This window comes from Pinus tabuliformis, chromosome 8 (assembly GCF_031772625.1).
Source record: "Pinus tabuliformis cultivar Carrire ecotype Pingquan chromosome 8, CPIR1, whole genome shotgun sequence".
NCBI lineage: Eukaryota > Viridiplantae > Streptophyta > Pinopsida > Pinales > Pinaceae > Pinus > Pinus tabuliformis.
The window spans coordinates 1,322,691,338-1,322,716,578 of NC_142294.1; the positions used below are offsets into that span (position 1 = coordinate 1,322,691,338).

The window sequence follows — 25,241 nt, forward strand, 5'->3', positions numbered from 1 at the left end:
TCCCTAGACCTCATAAGAGAGCTCTATATATAGGAGATTTGGAGAAAGGATGAGTCAGCTTGAGGCTGGCATAAAGATGACTAGTGTCCTCTCCCACTTTAGTTAATCTTCAGTTCTTGAGTCCACTTGGAGAATATTGCTTCCACTTGGAGATCAAGACCTTCTTACTCATCATAGGGCGAATTCCTTGAACCAAGTGTCAGTTTGGAAGCTTCCTGGGCAGTTGACACCTTGCAGAATGACTATGCCACTTGGCCAATCTCGCCCAGCGCAGGTAGCCTTCATTAGTTTTGACTTTCAGCGCAGGTACAAGGAGGAGCAGTTGACATTCAGCGCAGATGCTTAGTGGAGCAGCTGACATGATCCAAAAATAGCCTGTTTTTGAGTGTTTTCAAGTGGAGAACTGATAGGAAGTGCTGTGGTTTGCTGACCTTGTTCTTCTAGGGATAAGAACAACATGTTTAGGGACTTTGGATCCCTGTAATTATTGACATTTCATGCTCCATGCTGCGAGGCACAAAAATGTCTATAACAGTTGCCCCTTAAAGTATGAGGTCGTTTATCGGGTGAAATGCTTTATCCAGAGGATCCGAAGTTCATTCAAGTGCTGAGAGGTGCCCTGTAATACAATACAATACAATACATTATTTTTTCATTCTGTTTTCATGATCTAGCTGAGGCGAGCATTCCCATGCTCAGCTTTATAAATACATTTTGGTACATAGAACAGACGATCGTCTGATGGTAGACTGATAATTCTCTGCTGAAATTATCATCCTTTAAATAGGATGATCATCTGCTGCAATGATGTACATGACAAATGCTTTTATATCTCCTGAATATATATCGCAGCCCGGATGGATGAAACTAGATCCGGGGTCTTCAAACTCGTTCGATCTTCACTCTAAGTACAAGTCGATCCATGTGAGAATTGTGCTGAAGTCGAACATGGAAAGACATCGCTTGATTACCGGTCAATGATGAAAACCGTTAACAAGCGCGAGAGGAATCACCGATAATGATAATGACCCTCAAGGTACTGCAGTACAATTCACGTGGCGTGAATAAAGGACTTGGCGTCGAACGCCACGCAAAACCTTCTGGTCGAAGGTCATTGATGTATACCTGTCGCCGGAAGTGAGAAACTTGCCATTGAGGCATGCAAGCTTCAAAGTACTGAGGGGGTTGTTCCTAGATCAAATTCTTGGATAATGAGCTGAAGTCGACAAGAAGCGATCCGTCAAAGGAGGGCCTTAATGAATCCCACATCAATGACACGGAACGGAGCTAATGATTTTAGTGGAGGTGAATACAATCTGTGACATATGATTCGGGGTGGCGATCATGGACGGATGAAGGATAATGTATGGTAGTGGATGGGACACGGTTGACACTTTCAGAATGACCTCTCTTGAACATATAACGACACTGATGCGATGGATCGGTAGCATTTACCCCAAATGTGGATGGTTTGGCGAAGACCATGGTGATGAGACTGGTGAATGAAACAACCCAACCCGATGTGGTACGGAGGAAAAGTGTCATGTTCAAGAGCGACTTGCTACCATTAAAGCTTTGAGGTTCTCCCAATTTTTCCCCAGTCATTTCTGACCAGTACCTCTTTATTTTTGTCAAGCTTGAGGAGGATAACATATGCTTGTTCTATAACCTGCCCTTCGGGCAAGCCTATCGCTATGTTTTAACGAGCTTAGCGATAGGGAAACTCGTTCTCGTCTAAAGACAAGTTTGTCGCTATTTAATCATTTTAACGAGTCTAACGACAAGGAAAACTCGGTCCTTTTCATTTTTAGAGAGTCTGAAAAGGTACAGAAAGTTAACTCTATAATTCCTTTTTTGTCATCGAATCCCTTAAGTCCGAAAAATTATAAAACAATACAGAAGGGATGGGTGTTCCGTACTTTTAACGAGCCGAACAAGACAAGCGCTCGATCTTTTTGTGTAATAATCCCTCAGGTCCAAAAAGATTAAAGTCTAAATGAGGGATAGCTCTTCTGGTCCCTTTAACGAGCTGGAAGGCCAAAAATCGGCAAACTTTTCATATTTTACGAGTCAGAAAAGAGCTCAAAGATGACTCGTCTTTTGAGGAACGAGTGATAAACAGGGATAGCAACTGATTCCAGGTACAAGTTGGAATTTTCCAATCATGGCAGTGTCACAAGGATGGCTAGGTGAAATCACTCTTCGCAGCTGTTCCTCAAAATGGGTAAAAAATCATATGGGGGTGAACGATCGGCCAAATGACGGTGGAGGTGGTGGATGAAAACACGACCAAGGTTTTTAAGGCTGACAAATTTACGATCGCAATGGTTATTTACCGGGATAGGTTCATTTTTTAATGAGCTTGAACTCTGGTGGAAACCCTTGCTCACGCTTTTCTATTTTTTAACGAGCATAAATTCCGCGGTAAAACTGCTCGATTACATGGTCAAATTTGATTTTTTACTTTTACTAGCTTTTCTCTTTTCAAATATAGTACTGCACTTTCAATTGCTGCAACAAACTTTGTTAGAAATGGATAATATTTGCATGAAAATGAGATTATAACCCTAATATTTAACTTTAAACTATGTAAAAAGTCATAAAAAGGTGTTTTTACCTCTCATTTACCATTTCATTTGCATTTGGTTTGTTGGAGCTCTGGAGGTGCCTCTTCTTCCTTGATTTTCACCAGCTGATTCCGGGAGATTCTGCGGACGATTTTCGGCGCCGTTTGGACCAGGTAGGAGCTAAACCCTAGCCCTTTACTTTCATGGTTTCCTTTTTCAGTTTCATGCATGTTTTTCAGGGTTTCTGAGCCTCAGGGGTTTCATCAAAATGCCCTAGCATCAGCGCAGGTTCTCCTTTCGAGACCTGCGCTGAATGCCAAGCTGTCTTAAGGCAGACTGCGCTTCAGCGCAGGGGAGAGACTCTCTGCCTGCGCTGGGCCTAGAAAACTGATCCTGCATGTTATTTTTTGATGATTTTTTCGCCAGTTTTTCATCAAAATCAGGAACTTACTCCTTCTCTTGTTTGCTTGCAGGGAACCTTGAACAAAATGTCCCTTACATGGCGAGAACGAGAACATGAAGCAGAGGACATGATTTCCCTCCATGACCCGGTCACGGTGAACGCGCTTTGGAACTGTGGCCTACTGAAGTTCTTCCGTATCTCTAGCATGAGAGCACAGATTTCTTTACTGCATTATATGCTTGATGCTTGGGATCCTGTTAACCAAGTATTATAGATTAGGGGAAAGTCCATCCCCTTGACCATAGAGGACATGTACTTCTTGACTGGGTTGTCAAGGCGGGGTGCCCCCATTTCTTTGTCAGGTACGGCTCGAGGGACTAATTGCACCAGAGATTATATCCGTCAGTATTGCCGGGAAGGTTCACAGCTAAGCAGAGACGGCAAGATCAATATCCGTGACATTACTGACAGGTCTCTCAAGTCCATTCTGTTTACCATTGGTAGGATGGCCGGTAGCGCAGCTTTACATGTTGCCAACAGATCTTATATGCAGCACGCCTTGGAGTGTCTCCAACCGAAAGTGTTTAACTGGTGTGATGCAGTACTTGTTCAGATGAAAAGTCAATTGACCAAGGTAAAGGACGGGAGGCTGAAGAACTTTGGATTTGGTTCTATTCTGACTGCCTTTGCCTTGGAGAAAATCCCATTGATGCAGCCTCAGTACATCATACTTGACTTGCCTTCTCCGACCGAGCCACGCATGCAGAGGTGGGTCGACCATATGTCTCGACATGCTGGTCAACCTCAGATTACTTTCACTGAGGCCTTCTTTAGGTGGTTCGAGCGTCAGGAGATGGTGTTTTCTGAGTATCCATACGTGGGTATGGATTACCGAGGTGATCCGGATTTGGTGCTACCGGACGGCGAGCAATGGGGCGCTATTGGTAAAATCTCTGACCATATCACTGTTTATTGTTTTTATTCATAATGTCGTTGTGCTTTATTCTAACAAGACTTTTAATCAAACTCTTGGGTGCATGCAGATGTTGGTCCTGTTCGTCCAGCAGCTCGTCCGCGATCGCCTGTTGCTGCCCCAGCAGCAGAGCCTGCTAGGAGAGTTGTTATTCGCGATCTTGACGATACTGAGACCCTTACAGCTGTGCAGGAGCAGGTTGAGAGCCTTACTCGTGGCCTTCCGGATGTACAGATTGACGAGTTACCTTTACAGTTGCAGCGTCACACTATTGGCGTGCCTAGACGATGGACTCGTCTCTTGCGCATGATTGCACAGACCGTGACGTACTATCATGAGCACCACTAGGCTAGGGTGCCCCCTAGCATATTTTTGAGTTTTTAGGTCATATGACCCATTTTGTCTTGGTTACAGAACATTATGTACAAACTATAAAAAACTTTATATATTTTGATTTTCGGGTTTTATTCTGGTTGCTTTTGTGATCCACTTGCATAGCACCAATGCATCTTTCTCTTATACATGTCGTAAATGTCTATCTAATACATAGTTTGCTAATGAATCTGTTAATGTGTTTAAGTTTCTGGAAATATGCTGGTATTGAATTGAATCAAACTCTCTTTCCAAAATCTTAACCCTTAGAAACATTCGATAAATAGCTGGATTGCGAACGGAATATATACCATTGAGTTGTAGTATCACAAGCTGTGAGTCTAGCCTAACAATTAGTCGGCGTATACCATGGGCAATGGTATCAGAGAGGAGTTCAATCAACGCGCTATACTCAGCGATGTTGTTCGTCGATTGTCCAATACACACACCTCTGAAACTCACTAACTCGCCGCTTGGATCAAAAATGGCCCAGGCTGCGGAGGACAAATTCCTCGTACTACGACTCGCTCCGTTGGCATATCCCACATATGTTTAAGAAAAATTTGACATCTGCAACAAACGAGGAAGGTGGATTACTCAACCGAAACAAACACTTTAGCGAAAACAAAATACAACAAAAGCACTCAGGTTACTAATTAGGCATAGTAACGCTTGAGGTACAACCCGTTGCGGGGTTGCGCCAGTGGTATTCCGTCACAATCCATTAACTCGTAGGCTCCTTTTGCTAACACCCTTTTAACAATATAGGGACCCATCAATAAGGACTTAAATTTTCCTGCTCCTAACTTGTCGGATTCTTGGTCGTAAAGCAAAACCAAGTCACCCTCAGAGAAGACACGAGGTTTGACATTCTTGTCGAACTGTGCCTTGACTCGTTTCTTATGGGCTTCGTTCGCCAAAGCAGCGTCACGACGGTTTTCATCCAACTGGATCAATTCCAAGAAACGGGCCTCTTCTTCTGAGGTTCCGGGGAGGAGGTCAATTGCGAGTTTAAGAGACGAAATTTCACACTGGATCGGTAAGACTGCCTCCAAGCCATACACCAATTGGAACGGTGTGAACCCAGTGGCGTTTTTTACCGAGGTTCGGTAAGCCCACAAGGCTGAGTACAGGAGTAGGTGCCATCTTCTTTTGTGAACCCCGATCATCCTCTGCAACATACGCTTCAGGACCTTGTTGATTGCCTCAACCTGTCCGTTGGCTTGTGGATAATATGGGGTAGAGCTGTCGTGAGATAGCCCTAGTTTGGTAGCTAATTCAACCATCATGTGATTGCGAAAATGCGATCCATGATCTGTCACTATAGCCTGTGGAACGCCGAACCTGGCGACTACATGATTGAAAAAGAAAAGGGCAGCTGTTTCACCAGTGTTATCCAATGTAGGCATCGCCTCGGCCCATTTGGTAAAATAGTCAACAGCGACTATAATATACCCATGCCCCCCGGTCGAGGTGGGGTTACATTGCATGAAATCGATGCCCCACTTGGCGAAAGGCCCAACAACAACTATAGGCTGCAAAGGTGCGGGTGGTCTTCTGGTTTTGCTATCAAAAATCTGACATGCATGGCAACTTCTGACTGCTATTATGCAATCTTTGAACATGGTAGGCCAGAAGTATCCTGCTCGTAAGATTCTTTGTGCTGTTGCATATCCAGATTGATGCCCCCCGCACGCGCCTGAATGGCAATCATTCAGGGCTTTCTCGGCCTCCTCATGGGTAAGGCACCTCCTTAGAACTGTATCGACACCACGACGGTAAAGTGTATCACCGACGATCACGTAGTCTTTAGATTGGTATCGTATACGTTTCTGTTCTGAGTGTGAGGTATTAGGCCTAAACTTTTGGGTTTGGAGATAAACTATGATGTCTCCATACCACTCATCGCTTACAGATATCAGAAACAAATTTTCATCCACGATTGACTCTTCCGATGTTTCATCGTTGGACGACGATGGGAGATCGCACAATAATTCCGCGAAAACTAGAGCTTTCTTCGATTTGGATTTTACAAAATCCAGATCAAACTCTTGAAGGATCGCTATCCATTTTGAATATTTGCCCCCCAGCAACTGTCGCGACAGTATATACGTCATGGGGTTGCAATCTGACAGAATGGTAGTTTTCCTAAAGAGGACATAATGTCGAAACCTTTGAATCGCTTGAACAGCAGCAAGCGCTAGTTTTTCAACATAGGAATATTTACTTTCTGTGTCATTTAAGTTTTTACTTAAATAATAAATAGGATGTTCAATTCCATCGACTTCTTGCACTAAAACCATCGCAATGGTTGTATCTGCTGCAGCTAGATACAGGTTAAAATCTCTTTGATAGTCCGGGGCGTACATTAATGATGCTCTTACTAGAGAATCTTTCAGAGCATCAAAGGAAGCTTGCGCGACCTGGTCCCAGACAAAAGGTACATCCTTTTTCAAAAGACGAGTATAACCTTTGGCAAGTTCTGCGTAATTTGGAATGAACCTCCTCAGAAAGTTTGCTTTCCCTTGGAGTTTCTGAATCTGAAGCAAATTTGAAGGTGGAGGCAAATTAATGATTGCCTGAACCTTACAGGGGTCGAGACGAATCCCATCCTTAGAGACTACAAAGCCAAGTAAACGACCAGAACCGACGCAAAACACACATTTGTGCGGATTGAGTCTTATCTTGTAGTGTCGGCAACGTAGAAATATTGCTCTCAAATGCCGCAGATGATCAGTCCGCTTCCGCGAATGAGCCGGAAGATCGTCGAGGTAAGGTTGAACGATGTTCTTGATGTCATGGAAGGCATAATTCATTGCCCTCTGAAACGTCGCCCCTGCGTTCTTTAAACCAAAGGGTAATTTTCGATAAGCGAATGTGCCCCACGGACAAATAAATGCAGTCTTAGACTGGTCCTGTGGGCGGATATTTATTTGATTATACCCGGAAAATCCATCCATAAAGGAAAAGATTTCACATCCGGCGCATTCATCAATTATCTAGTCGATGAAGGGTGTAGGGTAGTTGTCCTTTGGACAAGCTTGGTTTACATCCCTATAGTCGACGCACACTCTTATCGTCCCTTGCTTTTTCATAACAGGGACAATATTCGATACGCAATCGGTTAGAGGAACCGGGTAGATGAATCCAGCATGGAGAAGTTTCTCAACTTCTGCCTTAATGGCAGCGGCTTTCTTGGGGTGCACCTGCCGAAGCCGTTGTCTTACTGGTTTGACATCAGGATACATTTTAATCTCATGTTCAACTATGCTCGAGTCAATGCCTGGCATTTCATCATATGACCATGCAAAGACATCTCTAAATTCGCGAAAGAGAGCACCATATATTTCCAGTTCTGAAGGGGAACAACTTTTTCCGACATGAATATTCTCTACAACATTAGGTTTTGTCGAGATATTTATGGCTACGGTCTCTTCAATATTGGATAGGTTTCGCTCTGAATCCACCGTATTTACAGTATTTGTTAGGAATTCAAACACTGAAGGGTGGTATAGGTCGTGTTGAGTTCCTTCTTCACACTCCGGAAGAAGGGAACGATGGTGGTGATCATTCCATGGTGTCCCCTCAATCATCATTGATTGTAAGATTCCTTCGTCAGTCCCATGAACTTTTGACCATGGATCTAATGGGGTACCATATTCTCCAGACCTATCTACCCAAACGCTTGACGAGCGTTGACTTGGGCTCGCCTCCCATGCCTGAAACATTGATTGCTACAATATTTCTATAGGGCTTGGTGGCAAAACCATTTGATGATCCATGACGACCTTGTCTTCTACGACCTTCACGGAAGATACCATGTTGCATGTTGCTACAAACAGGATATTCCCTACATGGAGAGGAGGTGGCAATGCGAAAGTTCCCATCATTGTGGGATCTTTCAGCAAGCCTACTCCGATATCTTGAACTGAATGGTCGCTCCCATGGATCATGGGAATGCTTCCAGTAACTTGTGAACCATTAGGGAGGAAGTTTTGTTGGTCGACAATCGTAATCCCTCCTTCAAATGGGAATGCGATCTTCCTAAAATAAGTCGACACCACAGCTGCCATGGCATATATCCATGGTCTTCCCAGTAGGATGTTATAGTCAAGATTGCCATCGATGACTTCAACATCAATTTCCACTATTTTTCCCCCTAGTTCAACCTTAAAGTTATTTAGGATACCGTACAGAGTGTACGTCCTACCGTCAAATGCTTTCAATGTTGTCGAAGATCGCGACAAGATTGGAGATCCAAGAGTTTTCCAGCAACTCATCGACATGATACATGTCGATGCTCCCTCATCAATAATCGTTCTATGAACAGTTTTGTTGAGTGCTTTCACTTGAATAAGGAAAGCTAGTTGCGCTGGTAACTGAGGATCATATCCTCTGTGATCAAACGATACAAGATTGGAATCTTTAGGATCCACTCCACCAATTGCTGATAACAATGCCTGCCTTTGGGATGGACAATTTTGAAGTACCTCAAGAGTCGACATAGCGGATGGCGATTGGGCCAAATCTTCCACTATGTTATAATGTTGCGCCGCCCTGGCGCGAGGATTAAATGTCGACTTGTGTACTACTCCCTTTGGCGGTTTTATTGCTAATTCATGCGTGATGGGGGGTACAACGTCTGCCGAAGTTGTTGTCGAACTACTGGGTTGATCTTTCCCTTTGTCGTTCGACACCGGTGGATTCCCATAATCTTTATTTCTTGTTGAGATCAAAGCATCATTTTGCTTAGAAACCGACAACATAAGCACTTGTGATGGGGAAGCATTTCCACTATCAACCATATTTTGACCTGGGTTGGGAAATGGGTCAGTCAACACAGCTGAAGTTTGGGAACTTTTAAAGAACTTCTTTAACTCAGCTTTGAACGGACAGTTCTTTGTGAAATGACCCTCTTCATCACATATCTGACATGGATAAATTTGTTTCCCTTGCCCAGGAGGGTTTGAAGAAGCTTTTTGAGGGGATGACTCACCCTGTTTCTTCTTCTTCCCTCTGTTTTGTTTCTTCTTGCTTCCTGGTTGATTGGAGTTTTTGCTTTTATCCGTAGATACAACATTTACCTCCGAAGCAAGAATTTCTTGATTTTCTTTTTGATTCGAAGTCTTACGGGCTTTCTTATTCGAATCCCTTGTCGACTTTGCGTTTGCAGCTCCAATCACACCGTCACCGGCATGAGAGCCACTATTTGATCCAGGAGGAGGAGGGATTGAAAATTTCGGTCTGGGGGCATCAGGTATCTTATCATAGAGCGTGCCAGACTGAGTATACACTAAGTCTAAATATTGGGCACGAGCAATAACCTGCTCCTCTGTTACGACGCCTCCCTTTGCCACATCTTCTGTTATAGCAGGAAGAAGCGACTTTATAAACCACTCAGCTAATAGCTGATCTGGAACATAAGTCTTTACCATTCTACGATGACGACGCCACTCATGTATATGATCTGATATATGTGTGGCCGTTGTCTGCTTGAACTTGGTTAAGATCTCGGTTCCAGTTTCGTACCTTATAGGTAACTGAAAGTGTGTTAAGAAAGTCGTGGCTAGGGAACTAAAATTGTCGAAAGAGGCTCTAGGTAATTCAATATACCATTTAGTCGCCGGACCAGTCAATGTCCTCTGGAAAAGGCGAAGCCTTATCGAATCATCATTCAAGGTATTCGACGAACACCACAGATGAAAAGTCATCACATGATTCGACGGGTCTTCGCCAGGATTTCCATTGAATTTAGGAATGTCCGAAGGAAGCTTGTGAGGAATCGCTGGCCACCAATGGGCATAGGCGATTGGATCGTTCGTCAATCGATGTAAATCTGGTAATTCTAGAGTCGCCACGAATGGCAACTGCTGATTCAGGTTTGGCGAGGCATACCCAGGATACGATGGAATCGCCTGAGCAGTAGGCCTTTGCATACCAGCATAATGCAACTGATGTTGATACGACTGATATGGCTGGTGGACTTGGCCACTGTAAAGTGGTTGATTTAACCCGTTCTGAATATAGGGTTGTCCACTATTCGCAAAGATCTGTTGCTCAGATCCCTGGTACACCTGTTGAAACTGAGGTTGTTGGTATTGCACCATCCATGGTTGTGAAGCCATGTTTTGTTGTGCTATACTAACCGACGGACCAAGATGCGGGGTCATGGTTCCCGTTTGTATCTGTGTCGTCCCGGCAGTTGGCGATTGTGGTTGTGTTGCAGGGTCAAGGGGCTGTTGCATTACAACTTGGGGTTGACATACAATAGGCATCGATTGAACTTGCGACACGGTTACAATTGCTGGCGTCGTCGGGATGCTAGACATAGGTACACATTGTTGCATGGAATATACAACTCTCGGTTGTTGGGGCAACATAGGCACCCAACCACTCGTCGTAACTTCAGTCAAACCTGAATGCGGTTGAAAACTGCCGTATGGGTATCCTCCCGAAAGAGGAAGTGAAAGGGCATATTGCCCCCCATACGGTAGCAATCCGGAGCTCAAGGGTATAGATTGCCTTTGAGGACTGGATGGCCCAAATTGACCTCCATAGGGATCAATTTGTCTAGCTTCAACATAAGAATTACCGGGTATTATACCGGAAGAACAAACTGGAATAGACCAAGCTGTCGTAATAGTCCCTGGGTGGACTCCTTCTAGCTGTTGAGAGCTAGTTGGGACAGCTGGTATACCGGCAAACATCGTTGGAGTGACAGCAGGAGCTTCTGCCGTCGTTGTGTCATTTGGCACAGTCCTAGATGTCGACGGTTGCTCAGACATTTTAAGTCTATCCAATAAACTGCCCAGCGATTCTACAGGAACTTCCACTGGTGATGGACAAACTTCTGATGCAGAAGGAAAAAGAGTTACACCTACCCCAAAATGAGTTGGAGTATTTGCTTGCTGGTCCTCTACAATTTCCTCTATTGCAATTAGACCAAGAGGAAGAGGCAGACCGTCAGGTCCGTAAAAGATTTCTGGTGCCGAAGAAGGGGTTGCTTCGACAGCGACAGTTGTTTGAGCGACAAGACTCTGTGGACCGGTTACAGATGGAACTGGTTCAGTAATGCAAGTACTTGTTCTCAGACCAGGATCAGTGAAACTGTCCCTCTGTGGCTGTTGAACTTCTTCAATAGAGGCAGGGATTCCAGAAATATTAGGAGTGACCAGAATCTCAGATGTTGTTGGAACTGTTGTTCTAACTTTAATGGGAGATTTTGACCTGGTCAAGCGAGTTCGCTTCGTCCGTACTAATCTCGATTCCGGAGACAAAGACGGTTGACTCGCGAGTCTCCTCGAACGACGGAGTTTTAATTGACTTTCCTCCACGGTTGCGGATTACTCGATCAACTAAAATACAAAAAGGGGAATTATGTTTCCGTATTGAATGAATTTTATTAGACGCTTTTAGACACAACTTGCTTTTTCAGTTTTTAAGAGTCGAGAAAAAGCTAAAGATGACTCTAGTCACCTTCGATGTATTAACGAGCCCGAAGTGACAAATGCTCGGTTGGAATTTTTCAATTATAGAGTTTGAAAAAGGCCAAAAGAAACTGCTCTGGAGATCTAGGCAGAGGGTGTGCCAAACCTTTCGCGAAACCACAGAATACGTTTTACGGTACGGGTGGTCGATCTTCGTGAATGCTATGTTCACTGCATCGCGATCAGTAGGGCGGCCGACACGGCTTCCTAAGGATAAAGGATAAATTCCTATAGGGGTCTCCCAATATACGCGACGGTACGCAGGAGCACAAGTCCGTATTAGTGTTATCGTCCCTCAGGAGGAATCACCCACCTTCGTAGAGATCGACAGTCACTATGTTTAACGACGCCGGAACACGTCTCTACCTAGACCTCTACTGTGAGAGTTATGTTACAAAGCGTTTTTAGATTCATTCAATATATTTTAAGTTGATCTTGTTTAGCAGTTTGTCTTTCAGGATCACCACGAGATGTATTGGTACAAATTCCTAAATGCAGCTAAAATGATAAGCAAGCTTTACAATCATTTTAGCTTTGAAAATCCTAACTACTGAGGGAAAAGAAAGACATCATCTTTTCACACAGATCACAAAGCACACACTAATGCACTTTCTCCTAGATCAATCATGAAAACTTATCGAAAATGCAAATGCAAGATGTAGGTATTTCTTTTTCTTTTTCCTTAATGTTGATGTAAGACAAAAAGGAAGCTGTTGTATAATTTCGAATTCAATTTGAAGCACAAACAAAGAAGTTTGTCTAAAATCAAAAGACGCCTTACAAGTACTTGTTTCGACACTAGAAATGTATGAATTCAAACCATAAGATGAAAGAAAACAAACTCAATCAGCTATGAAAAGCAATAAAACTAACTCTTAAGACCACTACGACACTTTTACAGTTCTAGATCTAAGAGGCCACAGCTAAACTAGTTCGCTTTTCACAATGGGAAACTGTAAATGAAACAAGAAATACTGAAAGAACAATCACAGTTTCATCACACAACTGAGGCAGAATAATGGCAAGGACAGTTGGTTTACAGCAAAGTACAATGACTAGCAACAGCAGCAAAATAACAGTGAAAACAGGGCAAAGACACAGTGGGAAACCTCAGTAGGACACTGCCTAACTGTTTCAGCGCAGGCTCTGGTCTGTCAAACTGACATTCATCGCAGTTCCCGAAGGGAGTACCTGCGCTGAAATGCAGACTGCCTTTGGGCAGCCTGCACTGATGAACGAGAGTTGCGTTTACAAGGGTTTCCGGGTCATAAAAAGCTCAAAAATTCACAGTTTTTGCTGAAATAAAAAGCTATAGGTCAAGTACAAGCTAAGGGATGATCAAGAGGATTAAAAGCTATCACAAAGAGCTCAAGAGTCCTTGTGGATTAGCTCTTCAAATCATAAACTTGCTCATAAACTGAGCCAGAGCTGCTGCCCTCTACTTTGCAATTGAAGGATTCAATTGCAGTTCGATTTGGTGCTCTCCTTGTTTATGAGATGAATAGCAAGAAACACAACTAACCAACAAGATACAACTTCTCCCCAGTGGAGTCGCCAGTTTGTTGTGGGGAAAAGTATCCGACTCGGAATGACCCTATCCCTACTCTAAGGGTGATAGTTCCTTAGCAACAACAGAAAGCAAAGCTATTTGATATTTCTTCTTTATGAAATACAGAGAGGAGAAAGAGATCCACCAATCGATGTCTTTCGCTAGTGTTGATCCAGTCTTCTCTCTTTGCCGCTTGCTTCCAGCTCCCTGCTCTTTCACGGGCCCAGCTACACAAAGATCCTGCAAAAAGGCAAAAGAGGGAAACTACAAGAAGCATGCATTCATAACTGATTCATGGATTAGAATAGATCAAATATACAAATACAACAATACATCATTGCAACACATGTATATAGAAGAACCTCAAATGCTTTATTAATGGAAGAAGTAAAGTTCTGAGAAGGTTACAACCATAGAGGCCCAATCCAGCAACACCTCCCAGCAGCAAGAAATCTCCTCTTCACCTCCTTCAAAGCAATCACCCAATAGTTCAAAACTTAAACCAACAACACTTCCTTACTTTGCACAAAATTCCAGCCTCCCTAGACCTCATAAGAGAGCTCTATATATAGGAGATTTGGAGAAAGGATGAGTCAGCTTGAGGCTGGCATAAAGCTGACTAGTGTCCTCTCCCACTTTAGTTAATCTTCAGTTCTTGAGTCCACTTGGAGAATCTTGCTTCCACTTGGAGATCAAGACCTTCTTACTCATCATAGGGCGAATTCCTTGAACCAAGTGTCAGTTTGGAAGCTTCCTGGGCAGTTGACACCTTGCAGAATGACTGTGCCACTTGGCCAATCTCGCCCAGCGCAGGTAGCCTTCATTAGTTTTGACTTTCAGCGCAGGTACAAGGAGGAGCAGTTGACATTCAGCGCAGATGCTCAGTGGAGCAGCTGACATGATCCAAAAATAGCCTGTTTTTGAGTGTTTTCAGGTGGAGAACTGATAGGAAGTGCTGTGGTTTGTTGACCTTGTTCTTCTAGGGATAAGAACAACATGTTTAGGGACTTTGGATCCCTGTAATTATTGACATTTCATGCTCCATGCTGCGAGGCACAAAAATGTCTATAACATGCATGAAAACGTGTTGGCTCTTATTATATAAAGAAGTGTAAGTTTCTGTCATACAATACATCTATGTAAACCGGCTAGCCCCAACAGTGGAACATTACTGTGACATCTACCTCCTCCTCTAGAGAGATGTACTAGCTCCGTGTAGTGGAGAAGCGAAGGCATGTTACAATACTATCGAAGCTCTCTCCAAGATAGTCTTATCGAAAGTTTGGCAGACCAAAAGCCCCTACAATAAATTATGAGGTTCTATTTATAGCAAAGGGTGGGGTGACTGTTGACATTTTCCTTTGTGACAGTTCATCTACCCTCATGACTCTTCATCTACTCTATGACTACTACATCCAACTATTGATACTTGAACTTCCACTTGACATGACGTTACATTACAATGCACATGTGCTCATGTGAGACGAAATGGCTTTAGAAAGCCATGCAAGACATCACTCACACTCGGTCCGTAGAGGTGAGACCAACTCTTTGACATGCTTGTGATGTTGAAGGTGGTGATCTAATGCCAAGCTTGGTCATCCGTGATGGTGTGCATGCACCCCATGGTGACATCTTGCTAAAGCGAACTCTTGCTTCCATTACAACCGGTGCATTGGTTCGGCTCCTTCATCCAACTCGTCTTCTAACATGTGCATAGTCTTATTGGGTGTGGCTAAACCAACAAAAAATTGATGCATAATGTCCATGCTAATATTCAAGTGTGTGCTGGTGGTCATGTGCATCAACTTGCTAGAGTACATGTTTAGCTCCGGATGGACTTGCTTCTTGTCTTTGCCTTGGTGAGTGTGTTGAATGGGTTAGATCGTGCATGTGAACACAATGACATGCATGTTGCTGAATCCCTTGAATACGATCAGCAACACTACTCACCATGTATGCTCTGTGCCAACTTCTGGGATAGATATAAAAGTTATATGGGTGTGGTTTCATTCGTGAGTGCATGTTGCACCCACTTCTATTCCTGTTCCTGCTACAACTCATTCGTTTGTCTGTGCAGCTTCATGTTCTTCCATGAGTTGCTGCTTCAACACATGAAACTCCTTCTTTGTTCCATTCTCTATCTCTATGCGATATTCATGTCACGTCGTCACCTCATAGCCTGAGTCTCCAAAGTTTCTTTCATCCTCAGTGGATCTGCTTGATCTTCACACTTTGTTATGTCTCTATGTTGTTAACAACCTTCCTATTGAATTCGCTACATTCACTACATTTGTTGCGTTCACTGTATTCGCTGCATTTGTTGTGTTTGGTATGTTTCCTTCAATTTTTGTTTATGATGTTTCTCACTATGATATTTTGATGTTATTGTCTATGAACAAATTGATATCTTTGTGACTAGGAAAGCTCATAGACATTTGATCGGCTACATCTCTAGGTGTGCTTCGAATGGTGTCTTGGACTCTACTCTCTTGGAAACCATTGTACCTGCACTGCTGAGAGGCAGATGAACACCTACAATACCTGGAGACATGGAAAAACTCATGGCAAGCAATCTGTTAGTCAAAAACCAAAATGAACTTGAGAACGGACTTGCAACATACCATTGTGACTGATCATGAAGATTACGCAATTTCACCCGTGAGGTCGGGAGACTCACTGCCAAGACTATGCAAGGCAGAGTATGGGCTGCTGTGAAAATGAATGACTATTGGAACTATGCAATGCAAAGTCCAGTATGGCTATTGACTGCTGGAATTATGCAATGCACAATTTCAGTTGCCAATCACTGCAGGCTCAATGACTACATTACGCAATTTTCTGGGTCAGTAGTCACTGTCCCTCAAGATTGTGCAAAGCAAGCCTGGGGAACAAATGTTGGGAAGAAATGTGCATTTATGGAGATGAAGGCAGATCCTTCCCTCTTATGATTATGCAATGCTATCTTGGTGAGGCTCTTGGTGAGGCAGAGTCCAGGCCAAGGTTGGCTAGACTCTCCAATGAGCAACTGAAAGTAAATATGGAACTTAATGCATGGCGACACTAAGTGAAAACAGAAGTGATTGATTGTGCATGCAAAAATTGAATGAAAGATTTAGTAAACAGATCAACATGCATGTGGGTTAAGCAAGTCACTGAATCGGTGACCGTTCGTGCAAAACAATTCATGCATGCGATAGCAGTGAGATAGCATCGAAACTTGAAACAGTGCTAGTACAAGATAGTATGTATGAAAATGACAACAAGCGCTCCCTGAAATCAAGTAGAAAACGTTCGCACGAAGTGAAATAAAAAAAACACCAGAAATGCAACATAAGTCATGGAAAGTGGGCTTACCCCAAAACAACTGAGTTGAATGTGCCGACAACTCCTAGATGTGATGTGGGATGTCAGAGCTGCAAGGTTGATGTGAGGAATGAGCTCTGCAGTGTTTGATTGATTTGTTTTGATAACATCGAGGTTGTGACGTGCATGCCACAAATCTAGGGAAAGAGACACTTGGTGAGACGTTTTCGAACTGATCCTTGCATGTAACCTCCAGCTACTAAAAATAGATCCCTGAAACAAGGGATGCCTTTGCATGTTTCCCAGGGAGAAGAATCCCATGCATACAAGCCAGTTTTTCTCGGTCCCGGAGGGAACCAATCAACTCATCTACACATGCAAGAGGTTGTTTGACTGCTGGGAGAAAATGCACATTTCTGGTTGGGAGTTGGGTTGGCTGCCCAGGAGATTTGAACAATTGATGGGTAGAGCGGTTGACTACTGCCCACATTTCCACAAATTCCAAGCTGAGCAGCCTTGCTGGGGAAAATTGCACAATTTTCCCTGTGAGGGTTGACTGGTAGAATTGTGGAATTCTGGAGCCCAACAGACTACCAGACAGGATTGCACAATTTCTAGAGGGAAGGCTAGTTGCCCTCCAGAATTGTGCAATTTCTTGTGGGGGATTCTCATCCTGCAACCAGACCAAGTCCGAGTGAATAACCTCTGAGGGGAATGCATCGAGCTGTGCTCGACAGGCTTCCTTTGTGCAAGCAAAAAACTGAAGCTTGTAAACTTGATGAAAAAAGGCAAGTTGCTATGAAAAGTTGGTAGGGAGGCTCCAAAATAAAGCTAAGGAAAAATTTTGGAGGGTGGTTGTAGTAGCTACAACACTTGGCGACACACTGGTAGAACTCTAGCTCTCTGAATGGACCTTGTTCATCAAAAACAATTCTAACACCTCCAAAAGTATTGTTCAGTTCTCAGCTCATCTTGGTTTCACACTAGCTTGATTGTAAGATGTAGCATCTGCCAAGATCTTGGTTGATTTTCACACATCCCAAGCCACATCAACACAGTGTTTTTGATTGGGCTTAAGGGGTATATTGGTGCACAAGAAGTATATTCGTCAAAGTATTAGATTCATCTCTGGTGTTGCTCTGCTGCTAGCAGGCCTAGACATTACCCCGGTGGAGTCACCTAGGAACACAAGCATGGCTTCGCTGCTAGCGAGCCTAGTCAGTACCCTGGTGAAGTTACTTGCATCACCTCCCTTCATGAGAAGCCTTTCTCTTCTTTTGCCTTATTCATTTTTCATTTTTCATTTTTTTGACTTTTCTTTTTTTCGTTTTTCATTATTTTTCAAGAGTGCATAGCACATATTCATTTCAGAGGCGGAAGAGGGATCTCGACTTATTGAGAGTAGAAGAGGTTTTTCCAGTAGAGAAGTAGTTTATTATATCTTTGACGTGCCTGTTAAGGTTTCCCCCTCACCTTACTCTACTTGACTGAGCTGACAAGGGTTAACCCAAAAACAACCGGTTAGAGAAGGTGACACTAATTAGCATGCAAGCGTTGTTTTTCACCAAGGTTCACTTCCAACAATACATATTTTCCTTCGACGTATCACGAAATAAAAGAAACAATTTCTACATACAGAGGCAAGATAGCAGATAACCAAGTAGTGATAGTTGTACAAGCCCTCTTGTACTTCACCCAGCTCATTTCAAGAGTCATACATGGTTTCATGTGAAACTAACCTACGAACGAAACAAGCGAACTATACAAAACAAGCGAACTAACAAACAACAAAGAAAAGAAAGAGCAGAAGTGAAAGTGAAAGCAAAGAAAGTAAGAAAACAACTAAGTAGACAAGCAAACAAACAAAGCGAGTAAGAAAACAATTATGCAAGCAAACTGACCAAAAGAAAACACTACTCCTACTCTTACTTTAACAGTGCATGGGCCTGATCATGTGAAGTGATATTTCCAATGTAGCCATCGACGCATTGGTTGACCCATGTTGGTGAAGGCTTGGTCTGCGAGCAACCCAGTTGTGCAAACAAATAAGCAAGAAAGATATAAGAATGAAGACAACCACACTTCATTTTTTATAGTGCCCACAGGACATAAGTGGGTGCAAGTGCATGACGAGTAGTCCGTGGACTTATCATGGAGTTGTGTGACACTGCATGCAACTTTGGAGCATAAGCACACTCTTGACTCTAACATGAAATCAAACGAAAGAAACAAAGATAACTTGCGTTGCAAACGAGTGCTTGCAATGTAAGGTACGTCCAATGTATGAGCGATGGGATCATGAAGTTCTAGTGGATGAAGTAAGATATTTGTGTGATATGGATCTTCAATGCATATAGATGAGTGATGAGGAGCCTTGGGTGATTGAATACTTTCATGATTGGAAGTGAGACTAACCCCAAGAGAGTGAGGACCTGACATAACCATCAGCTCGGGCTGAAGTGCCTTGACAGTCTTGGGTGTTTCGACTTCATCATCAGATAGATCATCATAGACCAATGGCTTTGAAATATCAACTATGATAGATTCATGATCGTGATCAAATATGGAAACAAATGGATCATGACAGTCACGATTAGAAAAATCAAAGATTTCATTGGCATCCTCATGATTAGATAAATCAAACAAAGGGGAAAAGCGAACAAACTCATCCTCCGTGTCTCCAAAAAAGATAGATGAAATATCAAGTGGATTTTCAATGAATAACTTATCCTCTCCATTGTCGAATGATGGACCCGCATCCGGCGAGTCCTGCGAGTGATAAACAATGGGTACATCCATGGATGAAGGCACACATATGAAATCATGGATGGAAGGCTCACCAAAGATGTCAGGAAAGAACATAGGGGGCTTGGACGGAAGGAAGTCCTCCTTCGCCAAGTGTTGATGCTCAAGCTCCCACTCATACTATTCATGAATAAAAATGCATGTTTTTTGTGCAACACCAACTCCGTCAGTGGCTTGTTTCTCGTTCACAACAAGTGAAGAGTCCAGAATGGAAGAACACATGACAATCTCATCTCGAGGAACACCCAAGTACGAAGACGGAGGACGTAGAAAAGAATGTATATGAGAACTCGAAGAACTCGCAACCAAATCTGTGCGCAAATTGAGTGAAGTGATCTTGGGAGGGTGTGAAAAATGAACAAGTGTGTGAGCATGATCCTCAACATCGCTGAACAGTGGTGGAGCTATTGAATCATAGGAAGGTGAATAGTCAGTCGAGACAGTGACCGCATCGACATGAGATTGCGCAAATCCATCAGTGAAGAATGTTGAGCGAGGATTGATCTCAAGATTCTTCTTAGGACGGGAAAATTTCTTAAGGCAATACTCGAACCGTCCCAAAGATAGGAAAATTTCATTTGGCTCCTCTAAGCTTGAAACTGCAAGTCACAGAAGCGCTGCCAAAAATCTATAACTAATCCATGTGGAGCCTTCCATTGTTGTAACAGTTTTTGGTCAAGATTATCTAGATCAAAATGATAGAAAGTGTCTTCAATGAGATCACAGAAGTGCTCAAGTGAGTGCATGTTGTCTGCCAGTAGGATGAGTATCCATCGACATGGAGATTCGCGAAGTGTGTGTGTGAAAGTAGCAAGCTGGCCTGCTCATTAAAACACCCATCTTCCTCAGGAAGCATGGAAAGAAATTCATGTAAGTACTCAGGCCAGGCCACTTTGCGTTCACCATCATACGTGTAAGTGGGCAAGCGATCGAAAAACTCCCCCATGACAGAGACATCTTCACGATTTGAAAAACATCGTGGAGGGAGAAGAGTGTAAGAATCCATGAAAGGCATGAAAAGCTTCAAAACTAGATGAGAGGATGCACCTTGTCATCTGGCCCTCCTTCTAGCGCTAGAAATGTTGAAGCTGTTGGATCCGCCAACATGTCAAGGGGATATCCCCGGTATGAATACCCAATTAGACATCAGACTGTTTGATGTAGGAGTCGTAGCAGTGGGTCGTATGGTAATGCATTGACCACGATTTCGCATAGAGGAAAGTAAGATAACTCTATCAGTAGCAAGGGTGTGACCACTGTAGTGAGCCAAGGAAGCTGCATGAGAGGTTCTAACATAGGCGGGTTGATATCAGTGCACCCCTTGGCAACCTATAACAGTACTCGGATGGGAAGGGAGCACACGAGCAATGATGAATCACAAACTAGAACGAAAGTTAGCAAGAAATCCATAGTGATGGTTAAACCAACAACACATTTGCAACAAGATTCATATAATTGCATACAAAACAGTTCATACACAACTATGTAAGTTAAACAACATACATTGCTACAACAACCAAAACAATCCAACTACAATAACAACATATGCATGGAAACGTGTTGCCTCTTATTATATAAATAAGTGTATGTTCCTGTGATACAATAAATCCATGTAAACCCGCTAGCCCCAACAGTGGAATGTTACAGCCACATCTGCCTGCTCCTCCAAAAAGATGTACTAGCTTCATGTAGTGGAGAAGCCAAGGCACATTACAATATTGTCCAAGCTCTCCAAGATAGTCTTATCAGAAACTTGGTTGACCAAAAGCCTCTACAATGATTTATGAAGTTCTATTTATAGCAAAGGGTGGGGTGAACCTTGACATTCCCCTTTGTGACAATTCATCTACCCTCATGACTCTTCATCTACTCTATGACTGTTACATCCAACTATTGACACTTGAACTTCCACTTGACATGATGTTACATTACAATGCACATGTGCTCATGTGAGACGAAATGGCTTAAGCAAGCCATGCAAGACATCACTCACACTCGGTCTGTTGAGGTGACACCAACTCTTTGACATGCTTGTGATGTTGAAGGTTGTGATCTAATGCCAAGCTTGGTCATCTACGTTGGTGTGCATGAACCCCATGGTGACATCTTGCTGAAGCGAAATCTTGCCTCTGCTACAATCGGCACATTGGTTCAGCACCTTCATCCAACTCATCTTCTAACATGCGCATAGTCTTATTGGGTGTGGCTGAACTGACAACAAACTGATGCATAGTGTCTGTGCTAATCTTCAAGTGTGTGCTAGTGGTCATGCGCATCAACTTGCAGAAGTACATGTTTAGCTCCAGTTGGACTTGTTTCTTGCCTTCGCCTTGGTGAGTGATCTGAATGGGTTGGATCGCATGTGTGCACACAATGACATGCATGTTGTTGAATCCCTTGCATGCGATCAACAACACTACTCCCCATGTCTTCTATGTGCCAACTGCTAGGATAGATATAAAACTTGTATGGGTGCAGTTTCATTCGTGAGTGCATGTTGCACCCACTATTGTTCCTGTTCTTGCTGCAACTCATTCATCTATCTATGTAGCTTCATGTTCTTCCTTGAGTTGCTACTTCAGCACATGTAAATCCTTCTTTGTTCCATTCTCTGTCTCCGCACAATATTCATGTCATGTCATCACCTCATATCCCGAGTCTCCAAAGTTTCTTTCATCCTCAGTGGATCTTCTTGATCTTGCAACTTTGTTCCGCCTCTGTTTTGTCAACAACCTTCCTCTTCCATGCGCTGCAATCATTGTGTTCGTTGTGTTCGCTGTATTCTTTGCATTCATTGTGTTTGATATATTGCATCTAGCTGTTGGTCATGATGTTTCTTGCTATGATATCTTGATGTTATTGTCTACGAACAACTTGATATCTTCATGAGTAGGTAAGCCCATAGACATTTGATCGACTGCATCTCCAGGTGTGCTCTAAACGGTGTCTTCGACTCAACTCTCTTGGAAACCTTTGTACCTACACTGCTGAGAGGCAGATGAACACCTACAATACTTGGAGACATGGAATCACTCATGGCGAGCAATATCTCAGTAAAAAACCAAAATGAACTTGAGAACTGACTTGCAACTTACCTATGTGACTCATGATGAAGGTTGTGCAATTTCTGCTGAGAGGTCGGGAGATTGATTGCCAAGGCTACGCAAGGCACAATCTGAGCTACTGGGAGAATGACTGACTGCTAGAACTACATAATGCACAGTCTAGTCTGGCTGCTGACTACTAGAATTGCACAATGCGCAATTTTAGTTGGCAATGACTGCAGGCTCAGTGACTGCATTGTGCAATTTTCTGGGTCAGCGGTCACTATCCTTAGGATTGCGCAAATCAGGTCTGGGGAACAACTTCTGGAAATAAATGCACATTTCTGGAGAGGAAGGCAGAGCCTTCCCTCTCAAGATTGCGCAATGTTTTCTTGGTGAGGTTCTTGGTGAGGCAGAGTCTAGGCCAAGGTTGGTCAAACTCGCAGACAAGCAACTGAAAGTAAATATGGAAGTGAATGCATGGCGACACTAAGTGAAAACTGAAGTGATTGGTCATGCATGAAAACATTAAATGAAAGATTCAATAAACATATCAACATGCATGTGGGTGAAGCGAGTCGCCGAATCGGTGACTGTTCATGCAAAACAGTTTATGCATGCTACAGCAATGAGATAGCAACGAAAAATAAAACGGTGCTAGTACAAGATAGTATGTATAAAAAAAACAGCAAGCGCTCACTGAAATCAAGTAGACAATGTTCATACGAAGCGAATTACAAAAAAGTGCCAGAACTGCAACATAAGTCATGGAAAGCGGGCTTACCCCAAAACAAATAAGCTGAATGTGCTGACAACTCCTGGATGTGATGTGGGATGTCACAGCTGCAAGGTTGATGTGAGGAATGAGCTCTGCAGTATCTAGTTGATGAGTTTTGATAACATTGAGGTTGTGACATGCATGCCACAAATCTAGGGAAAGCGACACTTGGTGGGAGGATTCTAAACTAATCCTTGCATGTAACCTCCAACTGCTAAAAGTAGATCCCTAAAACAAGGGATGCATTTGCATTCTGCCTTGGGAGAAGAAACCCATGCATGAAACTTAGATTTTCTCAATCTCGAAGGGAACCGGTCCACTCAGCTACACATGTAAGAGGTTGTTCGACTACTGGAAGAAAATGCACATTTCTGGCTAGGAGCTGGGTTGTATGCCCAGGATATTTGAGCAATTTTTGGGTAGAGCAGCTGACTGCTGCCCATATTTGCGCAGATTATGGGCTGAGCAACCTTGCTGGGGAAAATTGCACAATTTTCTCTGTTAGGGTTGACTCACAGAGTTGCACAATTTTTGAGCTAAGCAGGTTGCCAGACAGGATTATGCAACTTCTCGAGGGAATGATGGTTTCCCTCCATAATTGCGCAATTTATTTGAGGATATGCTTAGCCTGCAATTGGACCAAGTCTGGGTGAATAGCCTGTGATGGGAATGCATCGAGCTGTGATCGACACCCTACTTTTGTGCAAGAAAAACACTAAAGCTTATGAACTTGACGAAGCAAGGCAGACTACTATGAAAAGTTGGTAAGGAGGCTCCAAAATGAAGCTATGGAAAAATTTTGGAGGTTTGTTGTAGATGCTACAACAAAACCATTCACTGAAATTGTAAAGCTCTGTCTAAGATGCTCTAGAGGATCATCTAAGGGGAGGAGCACAATTCAAGATGCCTCTTACCGAATACAAAAATGTGTTGGAGAAGGAGTAACCAGAGAAGAGATCGGAAATTAAAAATTTCAAGACAAATATCCTCAATACTCTCTCTACCTAGATAACGACAACATAGATCAGGATGACACAAGCAGAAGCTGATACACCTTTGGTTGTGTTTTGTCTGAATTGCCGGAAGAAGCATCCTTTGAGGGAATGCGAATTGAACAACATCAGCTTGTGTAATATTTGTGAGATGGAACATTCGATAGGTCAATTTCAGGAGCTTCCTAGACTGAAGGTAGTACTTAAAGAGTCAAGCGAGGAGGTGCAATCCTCTTATTTCATCACACCAAGGAGGCCATTTCAACCATGACCTCTAGGTATGTGTCAAGATTTTTCCTCTTTCAATTCATGGAACAATGCATATAATCCTCAACAATATCCATGGAAATATCCTACTCCTTCATCAGCATAGTTTCCTTCACCCTAAAACCAATGGTGTCCATCTCCCTCTATCTAATATCCTCAATCTCAATCATACCCTTGGAACCAGAACTGGAGAGGAAATACCCAAAATATAAATTTACTTGGATTACCAATGCAACAACAACTGCAGTTACCTCCTTTCCAAACTCCTACTCCTACACTGCTTATGCGAACCCAACTACCTATGCAACCTAACACAAACTCGAACAATAAATTAGCTCAAGGAATAGAGGCTTCGACTACCTTCCAGACCTAACTTATTACCCACGTGGGGCTTTTTTGGCTTGTTGGGGCCTAGCCCAGGTTCAGCGTTAATTAGCCAAGCAAATCCCTGTACTACTGGCCCTTTCAACAACAGTTTGCAGAGTGAGGACTAAGGTCTCACCCGAAGTAGTATGGGAGGATGTTAGAACCAGGATTCCACACCCTTGAGATGTCTGAGGGTTTCAATTGGTCCTACTGTTCATTCCTACACGTAGGTTGATTTGCGCACTTCCCAGGCTTTTGCTCCCAAATACACTACCTTCGTACAACCCTCACCAAGGTTGTGGAACCCCTGCGCTATTGGACCAACGCTCCAC

At 43.2% G+C, this 25,241-nt stretch overlaps 1 pseudogene; it reads right to left on the reverse strand.

Annotated features, from left to right (window-relative positions):
* Positions 1-25,241, reverse strand: part of LOC149240351 (mitogen-activated protein kinase homolog D5-like) — a 116,127-nt pseudogene that overhangs the window by 89,922 nt on the left and 964 nt on the right.